The 14,586-nt window shown below is 35.6% G+C and overlaps 1 protein-coding gene across 1 annotated transcript in view; it reads left to right on the top strand.

Annotated features, from left to right (window-relative positions):
- PTGFRN (prostaglandin F2 receptor inhibitor) overlaps positions 1-14,586 on the top strand; it is a 100,115-nt gene that overhangs the window by 19,880 nt on the left and 65,649 nt on the right. The gene's annotated exons all lie outside the window — the stretch shown is intronic.

Here is a 14,586-nt window from a genome sequence, read left to right on the forward strand (position 1 = left end):
TAGAATTATTCTTTGCTTAATTATGTGTTATGATACAAATTATTTTTTTAGTTTTCAGCAAGTATACACTGAAAATTGTAAAGAAATAGTAATTTTTTGTGGATTTTTAATATAGGGCTATTGAAGTTTAGATATGAAAAATAATTCTGATTGTATCTCAACAATTTAGAGCTGCATATTTTGCTGTATATTTTCCTGTTTATTGTGTCAATATATTGAACATTTGTACTGAGTTGTTTCTACTGCTTCATTTCAAGGCAATTATTCTGGCATTGGCAATCTTTGAGTCTAAAAGATTGGAAGCTACTTGTTACGTTCATCAGGATTATAATTCTTTAATCAAGTAAATTTGCTAACTCTTCTGTTTTAGTCCAATTTTATTTTCTCTCTCTCAAGAATTCAAGTATAAGATTAAGCTTACATGCATACTAGATTTTAAGGCAATGTCTACATGTTTTATAACTTTTCCCATGGAAACTGTTATTGTTTAAGAAGCCTTCATGCTGATGCTGTGCATGTCTGCCATTATGGCTTATGAATCCTGCATGTCTTGAACTATTTGGGGTTCTTGCTCATATGCATGAGTATTTTCTTATATACACAATAAAAACTTCTTCTCAATGGTTTTACTCTATATATCATATATGAAGAAGAGGGCCTAATCATATATATGATTTTAAATAGAGAGAGTTTAATTTAGTCTTACCCAAAACATGCTGTCAATTTTAAATTAATCCCTGAATAGAATATATAGGAAATTAATTAAGATTGCTTTTATTTTTGTTTGGGCAGGAATTATATTGTCTAACTTTTTAAAAATATATCCACTGCTGGATAAATGTTACACATTTATATTGATTTGTTACAGGGCTGGAGTTTTCTCTGAAATAAAGTGATGTGAAACAGAAATCATAATTCCAATTCATTGGGGGACAGAGGTGGATGTTTTTCACTTTTATATATCAATACTTTTTATAAGCTTGGGGAATGACTATATGATGATAACACAATTTTATAAAAGAAGAAGAGAAAAAAGAAGCTGTGGTTGTTGTATAGAATATTATAGAATTTAAAACTAGCCTAATGAACCTCAAAACAATGACAATATGTAAAAAGATTCTTAGGAGAAATCATAAGTCTGCCATTGTGGTGTAGTGGTTAGATTGCAGTATTGCAGGCTAACTCACTTCTCACGTCCAGAAGTTCGATCTTGACAGGCTCAAGGTAGACCCATCCTTCCATTCTTCCAAGGTTGGTAAATGAGGACCCAGATTGTTGGGGGCAATATGCTAACTGTGTAAACTGCTTAGAGAGGGCTGTAAAGCACTGTAAGCTGTATATAAGTCTTAAGTGCTATTGCTATATGTATGAATCTTTCTAGATGATAATTTTAAAGTAAAATATAAGAATATTCATACTTTTTTAAATGTGTTATACACGGACAATCTTCATAATATATTGCAGTATAAAACCTACAGATAATAAAACTTTTAAAAACTATTAAATCTTGAATCTCTATGGAAGGTGTAGATTGCAATGTAGATTGCAAATGTGGTCATTTTCTTCCATGTATAATCACATCATAATTCTTCCTCCTATAGTTGTCATTTGCACTATATACCTATTTATGTTTCTCCTCCTTGTTAGGTTGCTAGGTCAATGTGGTTGCTAACTTCATGTGCTTTCCCGGCAACTGGCCACCTTCTTTGGACTTCAGCTCATGATGCGGGGTGGAGGGGAGTGTCACCTTGCTCTTGCAACATTATTATTACAACATTATTCAGTGGTTTCTAAATAGCTTGAGTGCCTGAGAGGTTCCTAAAACTGAGATTGTGAAAGACCACACAGAGTGGAAGCCAGCCTGAATTGCATGCTGTGACTAAGGTAAATTCCTTCATTGCTAGCAGGTAGATCACTCTGAAGAAGCCAAATTGCTACAATGAGCCTTTGTAGAGCCTCATACTTAGGCTGACCCAGATGGCCGAAAGCGTTTTCACTGAATAAACAACATGACCCTAACCCATAAAGACTAAAGACTAAAATATGTAGCCAAAATGCCATTTATCATTCAGTTCATGCATAATATAATAAAAAAGCAAGGCTGAAATTGATAATATAATTATTATTATTATACAATTGTATCACAGCGGCCAGTTGTTTCGCCGGATTTGGCATTGGTTACTAGTCGGGCCCCACCCAGGGGCCTAGGACGTCGTAACGTATTTTCGTAATATGCACGCAGATCCAAGCAGTGCGGCTTTTTGCATTTGACTGATGGTGATTTTGTCAATTTTTAACTGTTTTAAATGTAATTCCAGTGCTTTTGGAATAGCACCCAGTGTGCCAATTACCACTGGAATTACCACTGCTGGTTTGTGCCATAGTCTTTGAATTTCGATTTTTAAGTCCTGGTATTTTGCGATTTTTTCATGTTCCTTCTCGGCGACCCTGCTATCCCCTGGTATTGCGATGTCTATGATTGTGACCTTATTTTTCTCAACCAGTGTGATGTCTGGTGTATTATGCACCAGTATTTTGTCTGTTTATATACGGAAATCCCACAAGATCTTGACCATCTGATTTTCGGTGACTTTTTCAGGCTGATGTTCCCACCAGTTTGTTGCTGTTTTAATATTATAATTTTTGCACAAATTCCAGTGGATCATTTGTGCTACTGAATTGTGCCGCAATTTATAATCAGTCTGCGCAATTTTTTTACAGCAGCTGAGGATGTGATCAACAGTTTCATCAGCTTCTTTGCAAAGTCTGCATTTGGCATCATCAGAGGATTTTTCGATTTTGGCCTTAATGGCATTTGTGCGGATAGCTTGTTCTTGCGCAGCCAGGATTAGTGACTCTGTTTCTTTCTTTAATGTACCTGTTGTTAACCATAACCAAGTTTGTTCACTGTCCACTTTATCTTTTATTTTTTCCAGAAATTGGCCATGCAGTGCTTTGTTCTGCCAACTCTCCATTCTTGATTTTATCACATCTTTTCTGTATTCTTGTTTCGTCTGTTGGGCCTTCAGTAGATTTTTGTTCTTTACTTCGATTAATAGATGTTCTTGACTTTCTTTTAAATAATCAGCCAGTGCATGTTTTTCTTCTTCAACTGTTTGCTTCACTTGTAATAATCCTCTGCCACCTGATTTTCGGGGCAGGTATAATCTATCAGTATCACCACGTGGATGTAAACTGTAGTGCATTGTCATTAGTTTCCTGGTTTTTCGGTCCAAAATGTCCAAATCAGCTTGTGTCCAGTTAACTATACCAGCTGTGTATCTTATAACTGGTATTGCCCCAGGTATTTATGGCCTTGATTGTATTTCCACCATTCAATTTAGATTTCAAAATTTTCCTAACTCTGTTGGTGTACTCTCACCTGACAATAGTTTTTACTTCTCCATGCTTGATGTTATCCAACTGCAGAATGCCTAAGTATTTGTAGGCTTCATTTTCGTTGCATTTAATTAGTTGGCCATTGGGCATTTCAATTCCCTCACATGCAGTGATTTTGCCCCTTTTTATGGATACAGTGGCACATTTTTCCATGCCAAACTGCATTGAAATATCGGTGCTGAATACTTGGACTGTGTTTGTCAATGATTGGAATTCTATTTCTGACTTTCCATAGAGTTTCAAATCATCCATATATAGTAAATGCGAAATTTTTTCAGCTTCTTTGGCTGTTTGGTAGCCTAATTTCATTTTTTTAAAGATTACTGATAGTGGGATCATTGCGATGATGAAGAGAAGAGGTGAAAGTGAGTCACTCTGGAAAATTCCTCGCTTGATATTAACCATTCCGTAGATCTCATTCCCTACTGCCAACTCAGTTCTCCATTGTTTCATCGCCTTTTCAGTAAAGGATGTAATATTTTTGCTAATGCCAGTTGTTTGTAAGCATTTTATGATCCAACTATGTGGCAGTGAGTCAAATGCCTTTTTGTAATCAATCCAGACCATATTCAAGTTCGTTTTTCTGTTCTTACAATTTTCTAATATCATTTTATCAATTAGGAGCTGATCTTTTGTGCCCCTGCTCCTTCTTTTGTTGCCTTTTTGCTCTACTGGCAAGATGTTGTTTGTTTCCAAATAATCCATCATGTTATCTGCAATAATGCCTGTGAGTAATTTGAAGGTTGTTGGCAAGCATGTTATTGGTCTGTAGTTTTCAGGTGTTGTTCCTTTAGTTGCATCTTTCTGAATCAAGTATGTTTTTCCAGTTGTCAACCATTTATCAATTTGGCCTTTTTGTAAAATTTTATTCAGTTGCCTGGCCAATATTGCATGTAAACTGGTCAGATGTTTGAGCCAGAAACCATGTAATTGGTCCTTTCCAGGTGATGTCCAATTCTTTACCTTTTTACTCGATTTTTGACCATCTCAGTTGTTATTTCTAATACTTGCATTTGTTTGTTGCCAATGCTTTTCTCAAAGTCATGTATCCACTTTGCTTCCTTATTGTAGTCCTTTGCATTTTCCCACAATTCTTTCCAGAATTCAACTGTGGCCTGTTTTTCTGGTTTTTCACTTTTGGTGTCACCATTCACATTAAGACTTTGATAAAAACGCCGTTGGTCTGATCAAAATTGTTGATTTTGTTTATATTGGATGATTCGTGACTCATATCTTTCAATTTTTCTAGCTGTTGCTGTTATCTGCTGTTTTACAATCTCTACAGCTTCATTGATGTTTCTTGTATCCAATCTATATCTTCTGATTAGCCGATCTATGATTTTGTTGTTTTTAAGCCGTTGCTCATGCATGTTCTTTAAGTTACTAGCATCTGCCCTTAATTTTTTGACTTTTTGTTCTAATCGGATTTTCCACTTTGGCTTTGATGCTTTTTCTGTTGTGTGATTAGGTACTTTGATTTTAATGCCTAGTTCATTAGTGACTATTACAGCTGCACTGTACATTAACTGGTTCGTTTCCAAGATGGATCCCGATTCAATTGTTGAAAACACTGCATTAACCATTTTCATGATAGGGGCCAAAATTTTCTTAGGCACAGTTTTTAGTGATGGTAAACGTTGCCTTTCCTCATTAAGCAGAAAATGCTCCATGATCTTATCCTTCAATTCTTTTTGTTTTTGAGTTAGTTCATCAGTTGGTTCAGTGATAACTGGTTCTAGTGGTGGTAGTGTTATTTCCTCCCCGAGAGCTTCTTCTGGGAGTTCTACTATGTCTTTAGTTGTGTCTTGAATATCAGTTATTTCCGCTTGTGATATTGTTTTTTTGGTTTTGCAATTTGCCTGAATTTCCTCTAGTTCAACTTCACTAAACACTTTATTCCATATAATAAATCGCCTTTGATCTGCTAGTCGTTGTTCACTAACATTTGAATCTGGATATTGTTGTTTCCATAATTCGTACATTCGCTTTAAATAGTCTCTTTTTTCTGGCTCTGAGTTGTAGTAACAGGCCATTATGGCACGGTTTTCATCTGCACTATATTTTTGTCGTTTTGTTGGCTGGTCCACTTGTAGCCCACTTGTCGACGGATGTCCAGGGACCCCAACATCCGCCGCGGCCCTTGTTAACCCGCGCGACGACCGATGCGGTATGCAATTCTTATTCGTTTTTTTCACCATATTGTATGTGTTGGCGGGTTTTTTTTATGGGACCAGATGCCAACCTGACCCCAACCCTCCTCCTTTCTCATCCAGGCTTGGGACCGGCAATGGCGGAGTTATTGTTGTTGTTGTTGTTGTTGTTGTTATTATTATTATTTATTAGTTTTGTATACCGCCCACTCTCGGAAGACTACATGCCTTTATGCATGTAGCATTGATGTTTGACTTTTATCAATCTCAGATATGTGAAACTATGGATAGTGGCATAATGGATTACAATGTCCAGCTACATCATGCCAAAGCAGTATTATATTTAGAAATAAAGTTTTGGATTGTTGGGCCACTGACTAGAACCTGTGCCAATATAAGCATGTTTTTTTCTTTTTTAAGATGATGAAGAAGCAGGTTTACAATAATTTATGTGTTCGGTTGCCTCTGTGATTTGAAGAAATATTTGTGTAAAACTATTAACATGAAAAACATACAGATTCTAATGTGCGCTCTTCTGTTAATCATCTTTATAATCTTTCTTGCCAAAAGTAGCACACTTTCTTGCCAAAGGTAACATATCCAATGCTTAATGTGTTTAAAGAGTGCCACTTAATGTTGAAGGGCCTGAAAAATTTCCTTATATTCTGATGACAAACTGCACAATTGTAAGTCACCTTGTTTAAAACCAACAGCTTATTCTGGGAAGGGGTTTCAGTGGAATGAAACAGCTGCAATTTATTATCTTCTTGTGCACAGGTGTCATGGAGTGTAATATCCAGCCAGTATAGTAACCTTGTAGCTAATGCAACTTGTAATTCTGTCATTGCATCTGCACAAATATGACTGAAATAATATGGCTTGAGCAGTTAGCATGAATGTGCATAAGTATGTACATAGGACAAAGAGAGTTAGACTCTGAATTAACTGAACTAAATAAGAGGTTTAGCTTTTTTAAAATGGCAATAGTCTATTTATTTCATTACCTTATGACACTGTGATTGATACTTGCCAAAATATTTCGTTGTCAATATCGTAAGTCATATAACAACCCTGTAAGTAGTCAGATAATTATTTCTTTTCTTCAAGTAGGGGAGTTAAGAGAATAATATCAAATACTAATTTAACCATGTATCAAAGCAGTCAGAATGGTTTTGTTAGGAAGGATGAGCACAGATGAGAGAGTGAATCTCCTTATCTGTTTTTCCTTAATTGCTCTAATCCAAACACAGCTTCAATCCATTACTATTAGTCTATGATCACTTCTCTGAGATTGTGTTTAAGATGCAATTGATATTATTTCAAGCTGATAGAAAAATAGATTTTAAGTCATTATTCTCAGGCTAATTCTCTTTCACAAGTGCTTTGCATTATCCTTTGAAATAACCTCTCTGTTGCTGGAGAATACAGTAGTGGACAATTTGTCCCTTTATAATTATTGTACGATGATTATTCTCATCAGCCACAAAACATAATCGAATCAACTAGAAAACCTTATTTTAAGTGAATGAGTTTGCAATATGATTGAAGTTAATACATCACTTTTTTAAGGTCCTTGTATTTTATCCATAAAGAATATAATTTGGGATCCTGTACAGAGGCACATCATATTTATTTGGCAATACTGACAGGACAAGGCAATTAAAATGCTGAAAAAAAGCTGCCATAGTTAAATAATGTGCATGTTACAGTTGCCTGCCAAAGGGATCAATAGCAATTAAAATTTAACAATGGATAAATGGAAATCATATGCAGGGCTAGCTGAGGACCTGTTTTAGTTCTTATATTTGAAATAACGGAAGCAGAATTTGACAATCTAAGATTCCATTCAGTCCTCAAAATTCTTCTCATACATGATTCTAGGAATAATTACGGCTTTCAATAGCTCAAAATAAGTACCCCCCTCCATAATCCACCCCTCTGTCTGTTTGTCCAAACTTTTGTCTTTGTGGACCACATAATTTAATTGCTTGGAGACTTTCAGCAAGAAACTGTCAAGTGTCCTGAAAAGTATTAAAGATGTAGGTAATATTGACTATTGTTCTGAATAACCAGGCATTGGACTGCAATGTATTATAAAAAATACATTACAGTCCAATTTATGGTTATTCAGAACAATATTCAACGTATCTTTTTTCCTGAAAAAAGTTATAGACTTAATGCTTTTCATACTTTATTATTATCAAGAACTACTATATTATTTTATCCTTAATAAATTAAGCAATTGTATGTTAAAAATTATTATAAGGCCATTTATTCTCAGGAATTGTCCCATGGTGTCCTAACACAAAAAAAGTTAGAAAAATAGAAAAAAAGGAAAATTACACAGCACCCCATTTTTTATTTTAATATAAGTTGATCTCATTATATATCAAAAACAGAGAATGCTAATGTGAACCAATCAATACAAACAGAAATAGTACATTTTTAAAGTCTGCAGCTAATCTCTTGTAGGGCTTGTGTGTTTACAACTTTATACCTCAGATTGCTTTGTTTTCTGCAGATGCATAAATTAGAATATACCGATTAGCAAGATTTGGGATAATCTTATGTTAATAACTATTCAATTATATCAATTATTTTGAGTAACTTCAGGAAAAAATGTTGAATACTGGTGTAATATGGGTGGGGGTGATATTTTTAAATGTCACCATTGAAAATTCTAATGTTTTCTAGAGTCTACTTTCTCCTAATTTCTAGTGAAGATTTTGACTGGATCTTTGTCCAGAAGTAGTTCTTTATAAAATGGTATACCAAAAAGAGTAGCTGATATATAGGTGTAGAAGAGAAAGTAAATAAAGCCAATGAAATGTATGATAACTGATAAACAGGATAACAGTGAGGATTACGGTTGGTGAGACAAGAGCGCGGTGGCAGCGAGAAGCAACGTCCCCACCACTGTCCCCAACAGGCATCTTGCGTTTATGTCCGCCATAGACACGAGACGCCTGTGGCGGGGATGGAGGAGGGGGGGGCAAGGTGGCGGAGTGCGGCAGCGGCAAGAAGCTGCTGTGTCCGACAGGCGTCTCGCATCTATGGTGGACATAAATGTGAGACACCTGTCGAGGACAGCAGCAGGGACAGAGGAGGTGGGGTGGCGAGGCGGCGGAGCATGGCAGCGGCGAGAATAGCAATAGCAATAGCAGTAGACTTATATACTGCTTCATAGGGCTTTCAGCCCTCTCTAAGCGGTTTACAGAGAGTCAGCATATTGCCCCCAACAATCCGGGTCCTCATTTTACCCACCTCGGAAGGATGGAAGGCTGAGTCAACCCTGAGCCGGTGAGATTTGAACCGCTGAACTGCTGATCTAGCAGTAGCCTGCAGTGCTGCATTTAACCACTGCGCCACCTCGGCTCTTTGCAATGTCCCCGCCGCTGTGTCCGGACATAAACATGAGACACCTGTTGGACATAGCGGTGGGGACGGAGGAGGCAGGGGGCAAGGCGGCAGCCGGCGAAGAAAGGGGAGAGGAGGAGGAGGAAAGGGAGAGGGGAGCAGGACGGGGTTCCCGGTGGGGGGAGAGGAGAAAGGGAAGGGGAGCACAGCAGGCAAAAGAAAGAAAGCGCCAGCAGAGACGGGTAAAAGACCCGCTTCTGATGGCGGGCTGCCCCTCTCTTCTCAAACAAGGCTGCCCTCCCTGCTTCTCCCCCTTCCCTCTCTTCTCAAACTCTCTCTCAAATTGAGAGAGAGTTTGTTTGAGTAAAGTGAAGGAACAAACACATGCACACACACACAAATTACTCACAATAAAAAATTACTTACAAATTAAATTACAATAATTTTGAATTCCTCCCCCTCCCTCCGTCTGACCCACATACCTTTTCCAGCTGTGTCACAGAGGATTTCAACTCTCATCCGCCATGAGGAAAAGGTAAAAAATGTATAAAGAAAAAGGCAAGAGCTGCTGCTGCCAGAACAGGAGGAGGCGAGAGAACCGCATGCCTCCTTTGCATAAGGAATTTTTCGCCTTTTAACCCTTGCTTAACTCTGCTCAAGTGATCATAAAGATAGTCTAAAAGAGGCATGTGGTTCTCTCGCCTCCCCCTGAAGTTAAGCACTAAGCAGAGTCATCCACTGTGAATCTGGCAGCAACTACCTCTTCCTTTTTTCTTTTAATTTTTTTTTCTTGACAAGAATTATAGTAGAGGAAAATACACTTCATAAGTTATATTTTAAGTTTTTCTTAAAATATGCAACTATAATTCTTGTCAAGTGTGTATTTGCTTAAAATTATAAATGCATCACCCAGAGTCACATATGCGAGATGGGCGGCTATATAAATGTAATAAACAAACAAACAAACTGTAAAAAAAATGACTACATTGCTTTTCATAGTTCAAATTTTAAGGAGGCTTTCCAATTTATATAAAATATGAACAAATGTTATGTTGCATAAAAGCATGGTATCCAAATATCTTCAGTATGGAAGATGACAAAAGCTTCAAATATAAATGTGCTAATAATATTTATTTCATTAGTTTTAACACTTCAGCCAAGTATTAGATTTAGCTTTAACTTTCAGAACAGAAGTAGTTACAATTAGAATTGCCTTTGTATCCTAAAGAAATGTGTGCTAGCTTCTATTCATTTAGGGATACCTTCAGAGTTGCCTAATATTTTCCTATACTGAAGTATAAATACCTAATATCTGGAGAAAGAAACTTAGAAAAACTGAAGCTTGTAAGAAAACTTATGTTTCGAAGGGAATCTAAATGCCATACTGTAAAAAGGCCAATGGTGAGGCTGCTGTTAAAAAAGAATTATAGGATGACATTAGGCCATGAACAAAAGGAAGGGCTGATCAATTTCTTGTACTCTTTTCAAAGGCACTTAAGTGAAGCATTTGACAAATGGAGAGAATAGCAACCGAAGTAAAAACACAGTTAGGAATAACCTATCATAAAGAACTTTTAATATCTGAGGGCAAATTGATTGCATTAACATAGACTTGAAATAAGTTGCATATGTAATTTCATGTCTGTTTTGTGATGTTTATGAGATCCTTGAGTACAGGCTTAGTGCCAGAAAACTACTGTAGAGGACAATAATAATCCTGTTTTAAAAAAATGACAAAAATCTTAAAAGAGTCAAAGTAATTACAGATTGGTCAGTTTGATGTGAATACTCATCAAATTGTGCAACAAATTATTAAGCAGTCAGGCATTTCTTGGCAAGAGCCAGCATTGGTTGGTTATGGAGAATATATCATGCCAAACTAATCTAATATCCAGTTTTGATAAAGTGACCATTGTTGTTGACCAATGTAATGTGATGGACATACTGTAATAAACTTTGTATTCAAAAAAGGCTTTCAACCACAGTTGTCCATGAGATTTGCTAAGGAAGATGACAAAATATAGATTGGATTAGATTAGGATATAGACTATATATAGACAAGAGTGGTGTGGTGGCCTAGTGAAGATGGTCACCTCCCATTTGAAAGTTTGAGAGTTCAATTCTAGGTAGCAACAGATATTTTCTCTTAGGGCTCACAGAAACACATATCTGCTGCGAATCCACATATGTATATTAGTAACTCCAAATCAAGGTGGAAGGAAATGTAGCAATTAGAGGACATTATCAAGATTGATGAGGATCTTGATAAATTGAAATATTGGGATATATTGAAGTATATATCAACTACAAGAAACTCAAAGTCTTACATTTAGGTAAGAAAAAATACACCAAGTTATGAGTATTAGTTTGAGGAAAATATACTGAACAGAAATCCTACAAAAAGGGTATCTGAGTGATTAATGTATTACAAGTTAAATATAAATTAGCATTGGGCCACAGCATTTTATTTATTTGATATATGTATCTTATGTAATGCCTATTGTACATATCCTGGGCTGCTTATAGTAAATGATATTACAATAAAAAGTAAAGTACAAAATTCAAAGCCGATCATATGATTCTGCCCCATTCTCTTCCCCCATTATCTTCAGTTATCTTCAATTAAATGACACCATCTAATCCACATTTTCTTTGAAATAGTGTATCACTAAGCTTGATGTGTTGTGCTAACATTAAGGAAAATTCTATATAGTCTGACATGAATATTGTGTCCAGTTCTGGCCACCAGAATATTAAGAATAATATTAATAAACATCAGTGCCCAGAGCAAGATGATACGGATCTCAAAGGATGGTTGGAATGTTTAGCCTGGAGAAGAAAATATTATGTGTAGACATGATAACTCTTCAATTATCTGAATGACTGTGAGACAGAAGTCAGGACAGAATGTTCAAGTTGTTTTACAAGATAGGACATGAAACAATAGGCTTAAGTTACAGGGAATGTTGGCTGGATATGAGGAACAATAATTCTAACAGTAAGATTAGCAATAGCAATTGTCTTGTGAGATGATGGATTTGCCTTTTCTGGAAGATGTTCAAGCAGACTCTAGATGAGCTGGGATGGGAATCTTGTAGTAAATAGTAGTGCTGTGACTGAATTGGATCAAATGATCTCCAAGATCCTTTTGAATCCTCCCATACTTTCACTGTATGACTTAAAAAGGTGGAAATTTCCTCCATTGCTATGTAGCAATTCGCATAATTGTATTAATTTAGAATTCAGGTACACTCTATGGAGGGCAGGCTGCACCTCTTTCTTGAGAATTATTGTACGTAAGTCTTAATTATAAATAAAAATATATTTTAAGTATAATTAACTTAAAATAATCTTTTGGAAGTAAACATTTAATTAAAATTAAAATGTAAGTTCAAAAGGATTCAGTGTAATAATGGAATCACATAGATACAAACTGGGAAGAGACATTTATCTTTATGAGCAACAGAAAACAAAAAATCTTGGAAGGGGTTCTAGAATACTGTGGATTTTTTTAAAAAATAAAAATAAAAATAGTATGCATTTTATTTTTAGATGGAACTCCAGTTGTTTAACTCAGAGATTTTTAATCTGTAGATTTTCCACAACCTGAAGTGGAAGTAAACTTAGAAGTAAATTACTTTCTTTTTTAAATTGCTTGGGCCCAGGCAACTTTGCCTAGGTGTAAACTTACAGCTGGCTTAATAGGCAAATTGGGGACCAAAGCCTAGAGCATGTTTTGGAGATGCTGAAGCCTATGTTCCTACCCTTTTACATCCTACTATGATGTTTAGTAGAAATGCTGTAGTCCTTAGAGTATATGAAGGCATGTATATTTTAGTGAAATTCACACATTTAGTGCAATGTTTTTGTTGAATGGTTAGGAAAAAAAGAAGATGGAAGTTATAATAAATGATAAGATTAAGTCAAAAAGCATGATGAAAGTTGTGTGTTTTTTTAGGAAGTGGTATATTTATTTCCCAGACATATCATGATAAAATCTATAATTTAACTTATGAAATGTTGAATAATTTTGGCGGGCTGGAGTTTGAAAATCTGTAGTGTGGTCTGTCTGTTGTTGAGTTTTAAGATTTATAGAAATTGAAACTAGGAGGAAACATTATCATTTTGGAAACTTTCATTTTAAAAATTACATATACAACATTACTTTCCCAACCTTCATAACTCTTAGTAATATGAATGTGATTAAAATATATTAAACATTTTTAAACCATTAAACAAACAGTTGTTGTCACTTTAGTTGAACCTCTTTTCTGGAAAGCATCTTTATTTTTCATTGGTTTGTTAAGAGAACCCTAGTTCAAGATCTTTTGGCAAACTTTCAAATAATTTTTCAAATTGTGCTCAAGTTTTACTATGTAGGCTAGAGGTCTTTGCACAGTTACAAGTAAAATATATATTCTTTTTTTCATAGCATTTTCCCACAAGTGCAGTGTCCACTTTTTTATCCTTGTGAAATGTAGTTTTTGTTATTGGCTGGATGTGCCCTTGGGAAAGAGTATTACAAAAATACAATCGTGAAGATGATGTAGCAATCTGTTTTATTAGTTACAGAAATCTCTCACTTTTGTTTTTTCAATATTGGAAAACAATTATTATTTCAGTATATTTTGCTGTTGGCAAGCAAAATGGAAATAATCATACATGAATTGCATTATTATTACTAGAAATATCAAGTCAGAAATTAAAGCTATAATAGATATCCATGGATGATGCAGTTAATGAGTTGCAGAATGAAAACAATTGTCATTGTCAAATACTATTTGCAAGAATATTGTACTTTAGCTTAGTAATGAAGATATGCTGTGCATATTTGAATGCCTTGGGATCAATTGATGGCATTTGTGATTCAAGGAATATTTGTTATCAGAGCTATTCCCATGTTTTCATGTCAGGGGCTAAGAAAGGATAAGTCGTGGGAATAAACCAGGATTTTGGACCTGCTCAGGATAATTTTCTGCTTTAGGAAGGCATGACTTCAGTTTGAAGTGCATTTATAGTCTTTCCTGATAAATTAAGCCAAAGACTGGCCTGTGTAGGGAGAGTTGAATTGGAGTATTTGGGTATTAAGATGGCTTAGTAAATGTTGCAACATTCAGTTCAATGATTCACCACAGGAGGCAGCCATAAAGAGATGCTAAACCTTCTTGACTCAGAGTTCCTAACTAAAAAAATGATGGCATTTGGTAGTATTGCACTTGACTAGTTATCCCTCTGGACTCTTTGGACATCTGCTACCATGGTGCCAAGTCAATGGACTGTTGTAAGTTGGAGGCCAAAATATCTCATACATTTCATATTACAGAAGATCTGGACACACATGGATAGAAACACAATTCAGTATGTCAACTTTAAATGCTTGTATTGTGTGAAGTTAGCGAAGTAGCAGGAAGCGTTGACACAGAAAAAAGGTCTGTTTGTTCCACTGATAGAGGAGCAGATATCACTAGTGTGTTTGATGGTAAGAAGACTTCATCCCTGTGCTTTCCGTCTCTTACTCCTGATTTTTTATTATAGTTTTAAATTTCAATTTTCATAATTTTAATATTTAATTATATTTTAATTTTCCTTTTTATAATTTGTAAGCCACTCAGAATCACTTTGTAGGGGAGATGGGCAGCATAAAAATTAATTAAATAAATACATAAAAACCCACACCCCA

Source organism: Thamnophis sirtalis, unplaced genomic scaffold (genome assembly GCF_051295495.1).
Source record: "Thamnophis sirtalis isolate CommonGarterSnake01/CBP01778 unplaced genomic scaffold, rThaSir2_p1.2 scaffold_8, whole genome shotgun sequence".
NCBI classification, from domain to species: domain Eukaryota; kingdom Metazoa; phylum Chordata; class Lepidosauria; order Squamata; family Natricidae; genus Thamnophis; species Thamnophis sirtalis.